Genomic DNA, 20847 nt, shown 5'->3' on the forward strand with positions numbered 1-20847 from the left:
CTGTATACTTATCTGATCCTGTTCCCTGACGATCCTTTACCTGCTCCTCCTGTACTGCGCATCCCTCCTGGTATTTTGACCTCGGCTTCCACCTGACTATTCTTTGCGGGCTCCTTTGGTACTTCTCGACTCTTCTGGTATTTATGACCCCGGCTTCTCCTGACTATTCTTTGCTTATCCCTCTGTACTGCGTTGTCCTCTTGGTTTTGACCGGGTCCGTTCACTATCCGTTATTTGTCTTGCCTGTCCTTCCCGCACGTATTCTAAGTTAGGGACTGCCGTCCAGTTGTCCACTGTCATCAGGACTCGTGAGGCAAGTAGGCAGGGCCAGGGGTGAGGGTGGAGCGCAGTGGTCACTATCCTCCCCCCTGTGTGTGTGTGTGTGTGTGTGTGTGTGTGTACGTGACCGTTACAGACCTGCTCTATAAAAATACCACATGACCTAACCCCTCAGGTGAACACCGTCCAAAAAATAAAATAAAAACTGTAAATGTAAAAAAAAAAAGTGTGTAAAAAAAAAACATTTTTTGTCACCTTACATAGCAAAAAGTGTAATAGCAAACGATCAAAAAGTCATACACACCCCAAAATCATACCAATAAAACAGTCATGACACCCTACCTAAGACAATCGTCCAAAAAATAAAAAAAGCTATGGCTCTCAGACTATGAAGACACTAAAACATGATTTTTTTGTTTCAAAAATGATATCATTGTGTAAAACTTACATAAATAAAAAAAAGTATACATATTAGGTATTGCTACATCTGTAACGACCTGCTCTATAAAAATACCACATGACCTAACCCCTCATGTGAACACCGTAAAAAAATAAAAAAAATAAAACATGTGTCAAAAAAGGCATTTTTTGTCACCTTACATCACAAAGTGTGATACCAAGCGATCAAAAAGTCATATGCACCCTAAAATAGTACTAATCAAACCATCATCTCATACCGCAAAAAGTCCCTACCTAAGACAAATACCTAAAAAGTAAAAAAAGTAAATATATAACTCTCAGAATATGCAGACACTAAAACATGATTTTTTTTCAAAAATGCTTTATTATGTAAAACTGAAACAAAAGACCAAAAAAGTATACATATTTGGTATTGTCACGTCTGTAACAACCTGCTCTATAAAAATATCACATGATCTAACCTGTCAGATGAATGTTGTAAATAACAAAAAATAAAAACTGCCAAAACTGCTATTTTTTGTTACCTTGCCTCACAAAAACTGCAATATAGAGCAACCAAAAAATCATAAGTACCCTAAAATAGTGCGAACAAAACTGCCACCTTATATCGTAGTTTCTAAAATGGGGCTTCAAATGGGACATGGTGTCAAAAAACCAGTTTAGCAAAATCTGACTTCCAAAAACCATATATCGTTCCTTTCCTTCTGCGCCCTGCCGTGTGCCCGTACAGCAGTTTACGACCACATATGGGGTGTTTCTGTAAACTACAGAATCAGGGCAATAAGTATTGAGTTTTGTGTGGCTGTTAACCCTTGCTTTGTTACTGGAAAAAAATAGATTAAAATGGAAAATCTGCCAAAAATTTGAAATTCTGAAATTTCATCTCCATTTTCCATTAATTCTTCTGGAACACCTAAAGGGTTAACAAAGTTTGTAAACTCAGTTTTGAATACCTTGAGGGGTGTAGTTTCTAAAATGGGGTAATTCTTGGGTGGTTTCTATTATATAAGCCTCACAAAGTGACTTCAGACCTGAACTGGTCCTTAAAAAGTGGACTTTGGAAATTTTCTGAAAAATTTCAAGATTTGCTTCTAGTAACATAGTATATAGTAACATAGTATATAAGGCCGAAAAAAGACATTTGTCCATCCAGTTCGGCCTGTTATCCTGCAAGTTGATCCAGAGGAAGGCAAAAAAAAAAACTGTGAGGTACCAGACAATTTTCCCCACTTAAGGGGGAAAAAATTCCTTCCCAAGTCAAATCAGGCAATCAGAATAACTCCCTGGATCAACAACGTCTCTCTAGTAGCTATAGCCTGTAATATTATTACACTCCAGAAATTCATCCAAGCCCCACTTGAATTCTTTTATTGTACTCACCATCACCACCTCCTCAGGCAGAGAGTTCCATAGTCTCACTGCTCTTACCGTAAAGAATCCATTTCTATGTTTGTGTACAAACCTTCTTTCCTCCAGATGCAGAGGGTGTCCCATCGTCACAGTCACAGTCTTGGGGATAAATAGATGATGGGAGAGATCACTGTACTGTCCTCTGATATATTTATACATAGTAATTAGATCCCCCTCTTTTTTCTAGCGTGAATAACCCTAATGTTGATAATCTTTCAGGGTATTGTAGTTGCCCCATTCCAGTTATTACTTTAGTTGCCCTCCGCTGAACCCTCTCCACCTCTGCTATGTCTGCCTTGTTCACAGGAGCCCAGAACTGTACACAGTGATTTGTAAAGTGGTAGGACTATGTTCTCATCAAGGGCATCTATGCCCCTTTTGATGCAATCCATTATCTTATTGGCCTTGGCAGCAGCTGCCTGACACTGGTTTTTACTGCTTAGGCTACTTTCACACGAGTGTCCGCTCGTGCGCTCCGTTTGAAGGGGCTCACGAGCGGCCCCGAACGCATCCGTCTGGCCCCAATGCATTCTCAGTGGAAGCGGATCCACTGAGAATGCATCCGCCTGCCAGCGCTCAGTGAGCGGACACCTGAACGCTGCTTGCAGCGTTCGGGTGTCCGCCTGGCCGTGCGGAGGCGAGCGGATCCGTCCAGACTTATAATGGAAGTCAATGGGGACGGATCCGCTTGAAGATGACACCATATGGCTCAATCTTCAAGCGGATCCGTTCCCCATTGACTTTCAATGTAAAGTCTGAACGGATACGCTCAGGCTACTTTCATACTTAGAAAATTTTCGAAGTTATAATGCAGACGGATCCGTTCTGAACAGATGCAAACGTCTGCATTATCGGAGCGGATCCGTCTGATGAAACATCAGACGGATCCGCTCCGAACGCTCGTGTGAAAGTAGCCTTAGTTTGCTGTTTATTAAAATTCCTAGCTCCTTTTCCATGTCAGTGTTACCGAGTGTTTTACCATTTAGTATGTACGGGTGATTTGCATTATTCCTTCCCATGTGCATAACCTTACATTTGTCAGTGTTAAACCTCATCTGCCACTTATCTGCCCAAGCCTCTAATCTATCCAGATCCATCTGTAGCTGTATATTGTCCTCTTCAGTGTTAATTACTTTACACAGTTTAGTGTCATCTTCAAAAATTTATATTTTACAGTGCAAGCCTTCTACAAGATCATTAATAAATATATTGAATAGAATAGGGCCCAATACTGACCCCTGAGGCAGTGGCGTGCCTAGGGAGTGTGCATAAAGGTTCGGACCGCGCGTATCATAAATATACGGTGTAAAACAGATTATTTTTTCTTCCTCCCTTCAAAAAGTTACCAAGGTCTGCAGATCTCCTACTGATGGATATCCTGCAACTTACAAAGAAAAACAATAGGGTAGATCCGTAGGTTTAAACTGCCCTGTGGTACACAGATTGTACTTACACGGCACTCCACCAATATCAAGCGTATCACAGATATCCTCTGTAGACAGGTTGGTTCTCCGCAGGGAAGATGCACGCTCACACGCTGTTACACAGGGCTCAACCACGGATTATATGACAGTATACACCTGGTGAGTCTACCGGGATTCCTAGCTTCTTTGATTCAAAATTTTCTGTGGATACAAGTTGCTCCCACCATAGTGAAGCTCCGATAGCTCGTTTAAAAAGTTTATTAGTACATACTTACAAACATGCACTTTAAAATCGCATTAAAATCCCAGCGTCTTTTTCCTTGTCCGACCCAGGTTTCACTCCTTGAGCTTCGTCAGGGGCACACATCATCTCTCCCTCCCCCTTCTCTTTTATTTGGTAGGTTAGCGTTAATAGAGCACCTGATGTGCTACTGAAACGCCTACTCTATTTTTTCTATCACTTAACCCTATACTTGTATCCATTAGTACTGAATGGGGAAAACCACAGTGCTCTTGATCCTAATTCACATGGTGAAGGTGTTTCACTAACTTCTATAGTTATTTTAAAACAGCTTGAAGATCAAAATCTACATTCAAGCCCCCCGGTTGCAGCGTGCTCAATTCATATATCCATCTACTTTCTTTTTTATTTATTTTATCTAAAAAACTACCTCCGCTCCAAGATTTTGTACCAGTTCTACTCCCATAAATTTTAATCCCTCTGGATTTTTTTGGTGGTATTTTTTATAGTGCGCCGACACACCATGACTTTCTAGTCCCTTCTTAATATTCCTTATATGCTCCTGTATCCGGACCTTGAGTGGTCTGATAGTACGTCCTACGTACTGGAGGCCACATGGGCACTCCAGTACATAAACGACCCCTTTGCTATGGCATGTTATCTCTCCCACTACTTCTAGTTGCTTTCCTTTCACCACACTATTTACTGTAGTACTACTTTGTATTCTGTCTGTTCTTTTTCTGTTTTTGCAGGCAATACAGAATCCACACCAGTTGAAATTATTTTTCCTTTTTTTACTTGTCTCCTCAGGTCGAATGGCACTATGTACTAATTTATTCTGCAAATTCGGTGCTCTTTTATAAATGACCAGTGGTTGTGCGGGAATTACAGGTCCGAGTATTGGATCATTCTTCAGAATAGACCAGTTTTTTTTATTGCGTTTTTTAGTTCCCCAGAGCATTGTGTGAACTGGGTTATGAAGGAGACACGGAAATCTATTATTTTCTTCTCTATTTTTGGTTCATTATGGGTCTCTTCTCTTTGCTTCATTGTGTCTATTATACATCTTTCCAATTTTTCACTTTCATATCCTTTTTCTAGGAAGCGTTCTTTTATTTTTTTGCTTTGTTCTTTAAACATAGCTGTGTCAGAGCAGTTGCGGTGGATTCTCTGGACCTGTCCCCTAGGTATATTCTGGAGCCAAGGGGCATAATGGCAGCTGGTTAAATCTATATACCCGTTGACATCGGTGGGCTTGAAAAAGGTCTTGGTCTTAAAATGTCCTTCTTCTATATATATAGTTAGGTCCAGAAAATCCACCGAAAACCGCACTAACAGTGCTAGTGAAGCTGAGATTCCATTCATTATTTTCTAGACCCCCAATAAACGTCTCTAGCTGATTTTTTTCTCCTTCCCATATCACCAGGCAATCGTCTATATATCTTTTCCAGATTTTTAATGTCCCACTTTTTTCGTATTTATTTACCTTGGGGTCAATAAAATATTTTTCCCACATGGTCATAAAAATATTCGCAAAACTGGGGGCGAATTTCGCCCCCATCGCCGTTCCGACCTTCTGGAGGTAAAAATGGCCCTTAAACCAGAAGTAATTATAATCTAGGCAGAATTCTACACAGCGTACAATGAAGTCTGCTTGTATTTTTGTCATATCAGGATCATCATACAGGGTATCTTTTATAGCTTGTAATCCTTTGTTTTTTGGTATAATTGTATACAAAGAGGATACGTCGATGGTGGCCATCCACGTATTCTCCTTGGCCTCCTGTAGATCTTTTATCATTTTAACCACACATCCACTATTTTTCAAAAATGACGGGGCTAGGGGTACATACTTTTGCAAAAAATTATCTATGTACTCCGTGATCCTACTGGTCAGGAAATTAATCCCTGATACTATGGGTCTACCAGGAGGGTTGATCAGGCTTTTATGGATCTTCGGTAGTACATAGATAATTGGGGTAGTAGGCTCTTTTATATTCAGATATTCTGTCTCTTTTTTATTGAGTATACCTTTGTCACTTCCATATTTAATTAATTCTTGTAATTTGACCCTGTATTCTGGAAGAGGGTCTTTTTTCAACATAGCATAAGTTTTTGTATCTTTTAGCTGTCTCAATACCTCTGCTTCATAATCCTCAACATTCATCATTACTATCCCCCCCCCCCCCTTTATCCACGGGCTTTATTATTATGTTCTGATTATCTTGTAACGTTTTGAGTGCATCTCTTTCTTATTTAGTCAGATTACCTCCTTTATTTTTTGGTTTTATTTTTTCCAAATCATTCAAAATACTTCTCTTGAAAGCATCTAAGCATTCATTATTTTTATTGTTTCGGATAAAATTTTGATTTTTCCTTTAAATCTGTATGTATATATTCTTTCCTCTGCTCCGCATTGGTGGGGTTAGTGGTTGGTTCCTTCCCTAAGAAAAATTTAGCTATGTTTAGTTTTTTAATATATTTATGTATATCAACAAAGGTATCAAACTTATTGAGGTTTTTGGATGGGGCAAATTTTAGCCCTTTTCTCAGCACTGCCTTTTCAATTTCTGACAGGATGTGCCTGCTGAGATTAAATATCCCATCATTCACGCCTTGCTTTTTTTTGCAGATCTTTTGTCTTTTTCCCCCTCTTTTTCCTCTACGAATCTCCTTTTTTGTGGTGTATTGATATTTTGTGTGGTTTTGTCGTACTTTTCCTGGGGTAGTGGTTTTACCTGCTCCTCCCTCTGTATGCCTTTGATTGCCTGGTGCGGAAAATTCTGTTTGTCTAACATTTCTCCTTCTTGCGCTTTATCATGTGGTTCTTCCCTTTTTCTTGTCTGTGGCACTATGTTCCCTGTTTTTTTTGGTGTGTCTTCTCTTACAAATCTATATGGGTTTTCATTTCTATATGGTCGCCCATATTGCTGTTGTGGTCTCCTGGCACCTGACCATTGGTAGTGATTACTATCCCTTCCGTCTCCATTGTAATTGCTAATATAGCGCTGCGTACCCCATGTATTCATTGATGGATCCCCATTACTTTCATTTTTCCATATTTGGTCCCGTTCCTCCCACCGATGTCTGGAATAGCTGTGTGGTCTAAAATTCACACTATTGTTCTTTTCCTCGGTCTCTTTATGATCTCCCTGTTCTGTTTTATTTACCTTTCTATTTATTTCTGGCCTATATCTCCACTTATAGATTTTTTTCATCTCATATTCTTCACACGTTTTTCGATATTTTTTCAGTTTTTTCTCTTTTATTTCCTTATCTATCCCTATAATATTGGTTTGGTATTTTTCACTTAACTTAATATACTCAGTTTCTTTTTTAAAGGGTTTTAATTTTTCTTGTAATTTTTCTATGTTCTGACTTATGTTCTTTAGCTTATTTCTACGTCTTTTTATAATAAACTCCATAGCTTTTAGACCACAATGGTTCATTAATTTTTCCCCATTCATCCATATCATTACTATCCTCCGTATTAAGGGGAAGCTGCCATCGCAGACCCTCTGGGATCCTACCCTCTGCTAGAAATCTCTCCAGGGATAGGACTTCCCAGGTGGTTCTAATTTCTTTGCATAGGTCTTTTTCTAACTCTAAGAACATATCCCTCATAATTTTCTCCTCTTTCATTTTTTCGTTAACAGAGAAAATATTTTCAACATCACAAACCATATTTGCTCTAAAATCGAAAATTTCCATGATTGTTGAACTCGGCGATAGTCCCACGAAAGGTACAATAAAAGGTATATAAATATGCTTAATCACCAGTCCGCAAAAAACTGCTGCAGGTCCGAGGAGTGTTGTGGGGTAGTTTACACTTTTAAAGAATGTGCATAAAGGTTCGGACCGCGCGTATCATAAATATACGGTGTAAAACTGATTATTTTTTCTTCCTCTCTTCAAAAAGTTACCAAGGTCTGCAGATCTCCTACTGATGTATATCCTGCAACTTACAAAGAAAAACAATAGGGTAGATCCGTAGGTTTAAAGAGGACCTTTCATCAGAATCAAGTATGTAAACTGAATATACATACATGGAGAGCGGCGCCCAGGGATCCCCCTGCACTTACTATTATCCCCGGGCGCCGCTCCGTTCTCTGGTTATAGGCTCCGGTAAAGTCACAGTTAGGCTCCACCCATTTGAGCCTGCCGCGGTCTCCTTCTCCTATGCTGTAGCGCTGGCCAATCGCAGCGCTCAGCTCTTAGCCATGCGATTGGCCAGCGCTACAACATAGGAGAAAGAGACGCCGGCAGGCTCAAATGGGTGGAGCCTAACTGTGACTTTACCGGAGCCTATAACCAGAGAACGGAGCGGCGCCCGGGGATAATAGTAAGTGCAGGGGGATCCCTGGGCGCCGCTCTCAATGTATGTATATTCAGTTTACATACTTGATTCTGATGAAAGGTCCTCTTTAAACTGCCCTGTGGTACACAGATTGTACTTACACGGCACTCCACCAATATCAAGCGTATCACAGATATCCTCTGTAGACAGGTTGGTTCTCCGCAGGGAAGATGCACGCTCACACGCTGTTACACAGGGCTCAACCACGGATTATATGACAGTATACACCTGGTGAGTCTACCGGGATTCCTAGCTTCTTTGATTCAAAATTTTCTGTGGATACAAGTTGCTCCCACCATAGTGAAGCTCCGATAGCTCGTTTAAAAAGTTTATTAGTACATACTTACAAACATGCACTTTAAAATCGCATTAAAATCCCAGCGTCTTTTTCCTTGCCCGACCCAGGTTTCGCTCCTTGAGCTTCGTCAGGGGCACACATCATCTCTCCATCCCCCTTCTCTTTTATTTGGTAGGTTAGCGTTAATAGAGCACCTGATGTGTGTCACGAGGGTGTCAAGAGCCACGTCTGACTCCGTTATACCCGGGGTCAGGAAGTCGCAGCGGGTGGCTGCGCGCTCTATGTATAAAGATAGTGCTGTTTTTTAATGGTAGCTTTCTGGGTTTGCCTTGCAACCCTTTTTGGCTCACTCAGGGATCCGTAGCTTCTTCTCCTCAGCTGTTTCTTGTCCAGCACTCCCAACCTCCTTATATTCCCCTCTCCCACTTCTCTGTTTGCCAGATATAGAGCTTCCTGCCTGGACTTCTATACTGACCCACTGGAGCTGAGTAGCTGTGATCCCTGGTTGCAGTGGCGTCGCCAGGGGGGGGGCCAGAGGGGGCCACGGCCCCCCCTACATCATGCTGTGCCCCCCCAACTAAAATACCCGTGCCCCCCCAAGTTAGCTGCCGCAGTCGGGCACAGCCAGGGAGATGAGCGCTTCCATAGCACTCATCTCGATAGTCATCTGCCGGCCTGTGTGCTGAGGCAGGGGAGGGAGAGGCGTGTCCCTTCCCCTTTCTCTGATAGGCTGCCAGCCTAGTGCCTGCAGCCTATCAGAGGCCGCCGGCCGGCGCGATGACGTCATCGCGCCGCCTGAGCCATACAGCGCGGGACACAGGCCGGAAGAAGAGGCCTGCATCGCATCGCTGACATGGAGGTAAGTATGATTTTTTTTTTTTTTTTACAACATTGTTACTGGCACATTGGGGGGGCAGCTTATTACTGGCTCTTGGGGGGGCAGCTTATTACTGGCTCTTGGGGGGGCAGCTTATTACTGGCACTTGGGGGGGCAGCTTATTACTGGCTCTTGGGGGGGGGCAGCTTATTACTGGCTCTTGGGGGGGCAGCTTATTACTGGCACTTGGGGGGGGCAGCTTATTACTGGCTCTTGGGGGGGGCAGCTTATTACTGGCTCTTGGGGGGGGGGCAGCTTATTACTGGCACTTGGGGGGGCAGCTTATTACTGGCACTTGGGGGGCAGCTTATTACTGGCACTTGGGGGAGGGGGCAGCTTATTACTGGCACTTGGGGAGGGGGCAGCTTATTACTGGCACTTGGGGGAGGGGGCAGCTTATTACTGGCACTTGGGGGAGTGGGCAGCTTATTACTGGCACTTGGGGGGCAGCTTATTACTGGCACTTGGGGGGGCAGCTCATTACTGGCACTTGGGGGGGCAGCTCATTACTGGCACATTGGGGGGGCAGCTTATTACTGGCACTTGGGGGGGCAGCTTATTACTGGCACTTGGGGGGGCAGCTTATTACTGGCACTTGGGGGGGGCAGCTTATTACTGGCACTTGGGGGGGGCAGCTTATTACTGGCACTTGGGGGAGGGGGCAGCTTATTACTGGCACTTGGGGGAGGGGGCAGCTTATTACTGGCACTTGGGGGGCAGCCTATTACTGGCACTTGGGGGGGCAGCTCATTACTGGCACATTGGGGGGGCAGCTTATTACTGGCACTTGGGGGGGGGCAGCTTATTACTGGCACTTGGGGGGCAGCTTATTACTGGCACTTGGGGAAGGGGGCAGCTTATTACTGGCACTTGGGGGAGTGGGCAGCCTATTACTGGCACTTGGGGGGCAGCTTATTACTGGCACTTGGGGGGGCAGCTCATTACTGGCACTTGGGGGGGCAGCTCATTACTGGCACATTGGGGGGGGCAGCTTATTACTGGCACTTGGGGGGGCAGCTTATTACTGGCACTTGGGGGGGCAGCTTATTACTGGCACTTGGGGGGGGCAGCTTATTACTGGCACTTGGGGGGGGGCAGCTTATTACTGGCACTTGGGGGAGGGGGCAGCTTATTACTGGCACTTGGGGGGCAGCTCATTACTGGCACTTGGGGGGGCAGCTCATTACTGGCACTTGGGGGGGCAGCTCATTACTGGCACTTGGGGGGGCAGCTTATTACTGGCACTTGGGGGGGGGGCAGCTTATTACTGGCACTTGGGGGGGGCAGCTTATTACTGGCACTTGGGGGGGCAGCTTATTACTGGCACTTGGGTGGGGGCAGCTTATTACTGGCACTTGGGGGGGGCAGCTTATTACTGGCACTTGGGGGGGCAGCTTATTACTGGCACTTGGGGGGGGCAGCTCATTACTGGCACATTGGGGGGGCAGCTTATTACTGGCACTTGGGGGGGCAGCTTATTACTGGCACTTGGGGGGGCAGCTTATTACTGGCACTTGGGGGGGGGCAGCTTATTACTGGCACTTGGGGGGGGCAGCTTATTACTGGCACTTGGGGGGGCAGCTTATTACTGGCACTTGGGGGGGGGCAGCTTATTACTGGCACTTGGGGGGGGCAGCTTATTACTGGCACTTGGGGGGGCAGCTTATTACTGGCACTTGGGGGGGGCAGCTCATTACTGGCACATTGGGGGGGCAGCTTATTACTGGCACTTGGGGGGGCAGCTTATTACTGGCACTTGGGGGGGGCAGCTTATTACTGGCACTTGGGGGGGGGCAGCTTATTACTGGCACTTGGGGGGGGCAGCTTATTACTGGCACTTGGGGGGGCAGCTTATTACTGGCACTTGGGGGCAGCTTATTACTAGCACATTGAGGGGGCAGCTTATTACTGGCACGTGATGGGGGGCTTATTACTGGCACGTGATGGGGGGGCTTATTACTGGCACGTGATGGGGGGCTCTTGTTACTGGCACGTGATGGGGGGCTCTTGTTACTGGCACGTGATGGGGGGCTCTTGTTACTGGCACGTGATGGGGGGCTCTTGTTACTGGCACGTGATGGGGGGCTCTTGTTACTGGCACGTGATGGGGGGCTCTTGTTACTGGCACGTGATGGGGGGCTCTTGTTACTGGCACGTGATGGGGGGCTCTTGTTACTGGCACGTTATTGGTGGGCACTATAGGGGCATCTACTGAGGCCACAAAGAAGGGGTATTTTATATGGGGGGCTCTGTACAGTAGCATTTTATACTGGGACACATGGTGGGTACTATGGGGAAGGGGGGAGAGGAGTACTATGGAGTCATCTACGGGGGGCACTAAGAAGGGGTATTTTATACTTCCAAATTATGGGGGACACTGAGGGCATCTACTGGGGCACGATATAGGGGGCATTTTATACTGGTACATTATGGGGGGCACTAGGAGGAAGGGGGAGAGGAGCACTATGGGGGCATTTACTGGGGGCACTATATAGGGGTATTTTACACTGGCACATTATGGGGGACATTAGCTCAACTTGGGGCATTACAAGGGGGTATTTTTTGCACTGTCAGATGATAAGGAGAATTATTTCTACTGGGGGGGCATTATGGTGGTCTTTATTACTCCCCCATGGTATGACCCCCTAGTAGCAGCACCAGCCTCTCCCTGCTCTGCTATCCATCTGCCCCTTCTCCAAATACTTATTATGAAATCTTTCTCATTAGGATGAAACAGAACATCAGCTCCGCCGAGCCCCCGGCCAAAGTGTGGAAGTGGCGCCCGAGATCCCCAAGGGCCAAGCCAAGTAATTGTAAGTTTTCATGTGAAATATGTTTGTTATACACATATAGCATCCACTGTGCCACACAATGTACAGTATACCGCTACACAATATACAGTATACCGCTACACTGTGCCACAGAATATACAGTATACCTCTACACTGTGCCACACAATGTACAGTATACCTCTACACTGTGTAGTCTGTTCTATAAGCACCATTGTTCTGTGGCGGTGGACAGAAAATAATCTGGAAGTGCCCCTCCCGAGACCAGGCTCTGGATCCGCCACTGGTCTGGACCGCTCAAAGGAGTGTACATTTCTTCTAAACTGTAATCCGTTTGCTCTGACCTGCAGAAATCAGCACTCGCTCGGTAACAACTAACAGGCAGTACCTGAAGGCTGTAGCCTGGCCCTGTTACCGAAGCTAGCCGAGTGGTGTAAGGTTAAGGTATTAGTAGAGATGAGCGGCCCTTGAATCCGGATTTAAAGTTAGTTACTGCAGGATATGGATTACAGTTTAGAAATGTCAAATGTACACTCCTTTGAGTGGCGGGGAGAGAGATCTGTGGATGACACTGTTATAGAGAGGGGGAAATGGGGATGACACTGTCATGGGGTGGATCTGTGGATGACACATATAGCATAAGATGCTATATACGGTATGTGTCATCCACAGATCCCCCTCCCTATAAAAGTGTCATCCACAGGCAGCTAGGACATGTTGAAATCTGAGTGATTTTTTTTATTTATTTATTTTTTAAACCACAGACAGCGGGACTTTTCTTCCCTGTTGCGGTTTTAGGTATTGGGTAAAGTATCGCAGCATTTCTAAGCATACTTGTGTAAATGTATCGTTGTTATAGCTGCCCCCCTACTTTTGTCCTGGCCCCCAGTGTGCCCCCCCAAAATTTGAAAGCTAGAGACGCCACTGCCTGGTTGTTGTTCCAGAGCGTTACCCTCCGGATCCCTGTTGGGCTTTTGTTGTCTGCTGTTGTCACCCACCTGGGATTATATGTTTGTCTGTATTGTCTGTCCTCTCCTTGGTGTTTTCCTTTAGTGTCAGTGATGCGGACTAGTGATCCCACCGCCCTGTTCACTACGTAGGGCTCATCTTAGGGAAAGCCAGGGTTTAGGCACGTGATCGGCGTATGGGTGAGGAACCCGTCTAGGGACGTCAGGGCAGTCAGGTGCCAGCCTCAAGGTGAGTCAGGGGTCACCACCTTTCCCTCTCCCTTGGACAGGGCCTTCCCATTTCCCTCCCTTTGCGTGACGCCGGTCATGACATTATATCTGGCCCTTATTTTGTGTAGGTAGAGAAAAAAAAAAAACTTTTTTCTTTTTCTGCCTATTTAGAATCCAGTATGGATCCAATTGCTGCTTTGACAAAGCAACTTCAAGGCCTGTCTTTGGAGGTGGCAGGATTGAAGGCGTCGGTCCTCCAGCAACAGCAGCAATTGCAACAGACCGCAAGCCCAGCGGTTGCTACGGGTAACCAGGTTGTTGCGGAACCCAAGGTTGTTCTTCCTGACAGATTTTCTGGGGGAAGGGACAAATTTGTGACGTTCCGTGAGGCCTGTAAGTTATATTTTAAGCTGAGCCCTTACTCCTCTGGTAATGAAGAACAGCGGGTGGGGATTGTTATTTCCCTGCTTCAGGGGGAACCGCAATCCTGGGCGTTCTCTTTACCCACTGATTCCCAGGCTCTCCGGTCAGTGGATGAATTTTTTGGGGCTTTGGGTCTCATATATGATGACCGTGACCGAGTCGCTCTGGCTGAATCAAAATTACGGATACTCCGACAGGGAGAGTGGCCAGCAGAGGAGTATTGCTCAGAGTTCCGTAGGTGGGCTACGGATACCCAGTGGAACGACCCGGCTCTCAGGAGTCAGTTCTACTCTGGGTTATCCGAAAGGATTAAGGATGCGCTTGCGCTGTATGAGACTCCCTTTTCCCTTGATGCTGTTATGTCCCTTTCTATCAGAATAGATAGACGTCTCAGGGACAGATTGAAAAATCCGGAGCAATTGGCAACCCCTCCCAAGCAGCAGTTAGTCTGTACGGACTTAGACGAGCCTATGCAGCTAGGAGGAACTACTCGTCAGGTCCGTCCTCCTGAGGCTTGCCGTAGGCGTGGGGTTTGTTTTTTTCTGTGGGGGGGAGGGGTCATTTCATTAATGTCTGTCCTTCCTTTATCAAAAACAAGAGACTGTCGGGAAAACTACTAACCCCAGGCTGTGTGGAGGATGTCAGTCGGGGGGTATACATTTCCTCCATACGGACATCTCAATTTGTGTTGCCAGCGGTTGTTGTTTTTGGTGTTAAGACGGAGACTATTTCTTTCTTTCTAGACAGTGGAGCAGGAGTAAATTTGATAGATGCCCATTTTGCCCACACTATGGGTTTGTCTCTCTGTACGCTACAGAGACCTATTCCCATATTCGCTATTCATTCTGCTCCTCTGTCTCAGAGAAACCTCACTCACATTGTCCATAACTTACACCTTCGGGTAGGGGACCACCATAACGAGTGTCTTTCATGTTATGTTCTGGAGGGGCTTACCACTCCTGTGGTATTGGATCTTCCCTGGTTGGTAGCTCACAATCCAGTGGTGGATTGGCAGGCCAGGGAGATATTGGAGTGGAGTGAGCATTGCAGAGAAAATTGCTTAAATAGCAATTGTTTAGTCGCATCCATAGCTACCCTACCTAAATTTGTTTCGGACTTTGAGGACGTTTTTTATGAAAAGGATTGCCAGAAGTTACCACCTCACCGTCCTTATGATTGCCCGGTTAATCTGATTCCCGGTGCAAAATTACCCAAGACCAGGTTATATAATCTTTCGGGTCCGGAGAGACAAGCCATGAAAGATTATAACTCCGAGAGCTTGGCTAAGGGACACATCAGACCCTCTTCTTCACCCGTGGCTGCAGGGTTTTTCTTTGTTAAAAAGAAAGATGGGGGCCTGCGTCCTTGCCTAGATTTCCGCGAACTAAACCGGATAACCATCCGAGACCCTTACCCTCTTCCTCTCATTCCTGACCTGTTTAATCAGATTGCGGGTGCTAGGTGGTTCTCCAAACTTGATCTTAGGTGGGACTACAATCTGATTCGTATCAAGGAAGGGGATGAGTGGAAGACAGCTTTTAACACCCCTGAGGGGCATTATGAAAATCTAGTCATGCCTTTCGGTCTGACCAATGCTCCTGCTGTCTTCCAACATTTCGTTAATGACATTTTTAGTCATCTTATCGGCAGGTTTGTGGTTATATACCTAGATGATATTTTAATTTATTCGTCTGATCTGAAAACACATGAGGTGCATGTCAGACAGGTACTGCAGGTCCTACAGACGAATAAATTAAATGCGAAAATTGAAAAGTGTGTCTTCGCCGTTCTGGAAATACAGTTCCTAGGTTATTTATTATCTGCTTCAGGTTTCCGTATGGATCCTAGGAAGGTCCAGGCAATTTTAGATTGGGATCTTCCTGAGAACCTCAAAGCACTACAACGGTTCTTGGGCTTCGCAAATTTCTACAGAAAGTTCATTAAAAATTATTCGGTGATTGTCAAACCCCTTACTGACATGAATAGGAAGGGGACTGACTTTTCTAAATGGTCTGACGCCGCTAAAATTGCTTTTTCCTCTCTAAAAGAGAGGTTTACCTCGGCACCTGTACTAATCCAACCTGATGTCTCCCAGCCTTTTATTGTTGAAGTAGATGCGTCAGAGGTGGGAGTGGGGGCTGTACTGTCTCAGGGTCCGTCTCCTGGCAAATGGCGTCCTTGTGCTTTCTTTTCTAAAAAACTATCTGCAGCGGAGAAGAACTATGATATTGGCAATAGGGAACTATTAGCTATTAAACTAGCGTTTGAAGAATGGCGGCACTTTTTAGAGGGGGCAATCCACCACGTCACGGTGATTACAGACCACAAAAACCTTCTGTACCTCGAATCAGCTAAGCGTCTCACCCCTAGACAAGCTAGGTGGTCGCTATTTTTTACCAGGTTTAACTTTTTTATTACCTATCGTCTTGGGGCAAAAAATACCAAGGCAGATGCATTATCTCGTTGTTTCCCTGGAGGGGGTAATGTGAGTGATCCAGTACCCATTCTACAAAGAGGAGTGGTTGTCTCTGCGGTACACTCTGTTCTGGAGGGGAAGGTGTTAGAGGCCCAGGGGGACGCCCCGGTCTCTTGCCCCTCAGAGAAATTATTTGTACCGTTAAACCTGTGTCTCGAATTATTAAAGGAACATCATAATTCGGCACTTGCTGGGCACCCGGGTAGTAAAGCAACCTTGGAACTATTGTCTCGTCGTTTTTGGTGGCCAAGGTTGCGTCAGGATGTAATGGCTTTTGTGTCTACTTGTTCTACTTGAGCGCGCGCGAAAGTCTCTCATACACGTCCTGCAGGGTCTTTATTGCCACTTGTCATTCCCAATAGGCCATGGACACATCTGTCAATGGATTTTATTACTGACTTACCTTTGTCTGCGGGTAAAACAGTTATCTTGGTAGTAGTAGGCAGGTTTAGCAAGATGGTACACTTCATTGAGTTACCCGCACTACCTAATGCTAAGACTCTTGCTCAGGTATTCATCAGTGAAATCGTGAAGCTTCACGGGGTCCCTTCCGATGTTGTTTCGGATCGGGGAACCCAGTTTAAGTTTATTTCTAAGTTTCGGAAAGCTTTTTGTTCCCGTTTGGGGGTACACTTGTCCTTTTCCTCAGCTTTCCATCCTCAGTCGAATGGGCAGACTGAGTGTACCAGCCAAAACCTTGAGACATATCTAAGGTGTTTTGTGTCTGAAAACCAAGAGGTGTGGTCATCATATTTACCGTTAGCCGAGTTTGCCATAAATAATCGCCGTCAGGAATCCACTGGCAAGTCACCATTTCTTGGTGCATATGGTTTTCATCCCCAATTCTGTACTTTCAAAGAGGGGGGGTCTTCTGGGGTTCCCGAAGAGGAACGGTTTTCGTCATCTCTTTCATGTGTATGGCAGAAAGTGCAAGCTAATTTGAAAAATATGGGAGGTAAATATAAATGCATGGCTGATAAGAAACGGTCGCTAGGTCCGGACCTAGGTGTGAATGATTATGTGTGGTTATCTACTAGGAATATTAAATTAAAGGTTCCCTCTTGGAAACTGGGTCCTAGGTTCATTGGTCCTTACAAAATAGTAGCCATCATTAACCCCGTGGCTTTTCGCCTGGAGCTACCTCAGACTTTTAAAATTCATAACGTCTTCCATAAGTCGTTACTAAAAAAGTATGTTCCACCTCTAGAACCATCACCGCTGCCACCCCCTCCTGTTATTGTGGATGGTAATCTAGAGTTTCAAATATCCAAAATTGTTGATTCTCGTCGGGTCCGCCGCTCTCTTCAATATCTGGTGCATTGGAGGGGTTACGGTCCTGAGGAAAGAATGTGGGTTCCAGCGTCTGAGGTAAATGCCGACAGGTTAGTTCGGGCTTTTCATGCCTCTCATCCTGAGAGACCTAGTCCTGAGTGTCCGGAGGCCCCTCGTGGAAAGGGGGGTACTGTCACGAGGGTGTCAAGAGCCACGTCTGGCTCCGTTATACCCGGGGTCAGGAAGTCGCAGCGGGTGGCTGCGCGCTCTATGTATAAAGATAGTGCTGTTTTTTAATGGTAGCTTTCTGGGTTTGCCTTGCAACCCTTTTCGGCTCACTCAGGGATCCGTAGCTTCTTCTCCTCAGCTGTTTCTTGTCCAGCACTCCCAACCTCCTTATATTCCCCTCTCCCACTTCTCTGGTTGCCAGATATAGAGCTTCCTGCCTGGACTTCTATACTGACCCACTGGAGCTGAGTAGCTGTGATCCCTGGTTGTTGTTCCAGAGCGTTACCCTCCGGATCCCTGTTGGGCTTTTGTTGTCTGCTGTTGTCACCCACCTGGGATTATATGTTTTGTCTGTATTGTCTGTCCTCTCCTTGGTGTTTTCCTTTAGTGTCAGTGGTGCGGACTAGTGATCCCACCGCCCTGTTCACTACGTAGGGCTCATCTTAGGGAAAGCCAGGGTTTAGGCACGTGATCGGCGTATGGGTGAGGAACCCGTCTAGGGACGTCAGGGCAGTCAGGTGCCAGCCTCAAGGTGAGTCAGGGGTCACCACCTTTCCCTCTCCCTTGATCCTAATTCACATGGTGAAGGTGTTTCACTAACTTCTATAGTTATTTTAAAACAGCTTGAAGATCAAAAGCTACATTCAAGCCCCCCGGTTGCAGCGTGCTCAATTCATATATCCATCTACTTTCTTTTTTATTTATTTTATCTAAAAAACTGGTTTTGTACCATTTCTACTCCCATAAATTTTAATCCCTCTGGATTTTTTTGGTGGTATTTTTTATAGTGCGCCGACACACCATGACTTTCTAGTCCCTTCTTAATATTCCTTATATGCTCCTGTATCCGGACCCCTTGAGTCGGCTGATAGTACGTCCTATGTACTGGAGGCCACATGGGCACTCCAGTACATAAACGACCCCTTTGCTATGGCATGTTATCTCTCCCACTACTTCTAGTTGCTTTCCTTTCACCACACTATTTACTGTAGTACTACTTTGTATTCTGTCTGTTCTTTTTCTGTTTTTGCAGGCAATACAGAATCCACACCAGTTGAAATTATTTTTCCTTTTTTTACTTGTCTCCTCAGGTCGAATGGCACTATGTACTAATTTATTCTGCAAATTCGGTGCTCTTTTATAAATGACCAGTGGTTTTGCGGGAATTACAGGTCCGAGTACTGGATCATTCTTCAGAATAGACCTTTTTTTTTTTATTGCGTTTTTTAGTTCCCCAGAGCATTGTGTGAACTGGGTTATGAAGGAGAAACGGAAATCTATTTTTTTCTTCTCTATTTTTGGTTCATTATGGGTCTCTTCTCTTTGCTTCATTGTGTCTATTATACATCTTTCCAATTTTTCACTTTCATATCCTTTTTCTAGGAAGCGTTCTTTTATTTTTTTGCTTTGTTCTTTAAACATAGCTGTGTCAGAGCAGTTGCGGTGGATTCTCTGGACCTGTCCCATAGGTATATTCTGGAGCCAAGGGGCATAATGGTAGCTGGTTAAATCTATATACCCGTTGACATCGGTGGGCTTGAAAAAGGTCTTGGTCTTAAAATTTCCTTCTTCTATATATATAGTTAGGTCCAGAAAATCCACCGAAACCGCACTAACAGTGCTAGTGAAGCTGAGATTCCATTCATTATTTTCTATACCCCCAATAAACGTCTCTAGCTGATGCAGGTGGGTGGGGCGGTCTGCCCCGGGTGTCAGAGCTATCAGCTAGGGAGGGGGGTGCTGAGCTGCTACACTAGTGCGTACTGCGCAGGCTGGCTGAGCATTGCCACTGACTGCACTGGCACTGCAGTGAAGTAGTTAACTTAACTTTAACTTGTTGTGCGGCGCCGTGCGGAGTGCAGACAGGCGGCGATAGCTACTAGCGCATGCGCTTGTCGAGTCCGGGTGACGGCCCGCCCCGGCCGCCTGGGTTTTGGGATGGGAGGCGGGAGCAGGAGGCGGAGCAGCAGTGCACGCGCGCGGCGCAGGGGGAAGTCACTGGACTCAATTGACAGAGAGACAGAGGGAGGGCAGGCGGGGCGGGGACTGGGAGATCACCTGAACGCCGCCGCTTTAGCCTATCAAGTAGCGCGTCGTGCACGCTCCGATAGGCCAGGGAGCGCGCACGTGGCACGCCTATCTCGCGGCTCACGCAGTCAGTCACTGTCTCACTGTGTGTTGTGCCGCCGCTCTCACCAGGCGGGAAAAGCTGAAAAAGCAGTTTAGCAGTCGGACAGTCCTTAGCGTCTTCTTGCTCCTCCACAGCCCCATTGCTGTGTGAGTGTGTGAGGTGCCAGCCTGCCTTTCCTGAACTTCAAGTGAAGTGACGAGTCAACAGTGTCGCACAGAGAGGGCCCTCAGACTCAGAGACTCTGCACTAGATACTGCAGTAGTGCAGCCACTCTCCACCCTCTCCACCTCTGCTATGTCTGCCTTGTTCACAGGAGCCCAGAACTGTACACAGTACTCCATGTGTGGTCTGACTAGTGATTTGTAAAGTGGTAGGACTATGTTCTCATCACGGGCATCTATGCCGCTTTTGATGCAACCCATTATCTTATTGGCCTTGGCAGCAGCTGCCTGGCACTGGTTTTTACTGCTTAGTTTGCCGTTTATTAAAATTCCTAGCTCCTTTTCCATGTCAGTGTTACCGAGTGTTTTACCTTTTTTTTTTTTAAATCAAATCGTTTTTATTAAATCAATAAATGCAGGATTTACAAAAACAATACATTGTCTTTTCTTGCTTTATCCACCTTGTGGAATCAGTGTACAACAATATCTGTAGAAATATCAACATACAATTATATCATGAATCCAAACATAACAGGTACACTTGTAGAAACAAATATTGAGAAAAGGAATTGCATAAGACCTAACAATCTCAAATCCCCTCCCCCCCCACCCTACCACCTCCCCACCCTGTAAACTAGTCTTGAATCCACCCGAGCCTATATAACCACATGAGTATGAGATAACCAATCACTCCACAATTTGTCAAACTTCTGAGGACACCCTCTCTTCACATACACCCCTTTTTCCAAAATCAGCATGTCATGCACCCTCCGTTCAAACTCACCCAGTGTAGGCGGACTTCCCTGGATCCACCTCATAGCCACCAACTTCCTGGCCACATACAACAACCTCCCCACAGCCACCTTGACCGATTCAGTCCCTC

This window comes from Bufo bufo, chromosome 10, assembly GCF_905171765.1.
Source record: "Bufo bufo chromosome 10, aBufBuf1.1, whole genome shotgun sequence".
NCBI lineage: Eukaryota > Metazoa > Chordata > Amphibia > Anura > Bufonidae > Bufo > Bufo bufo.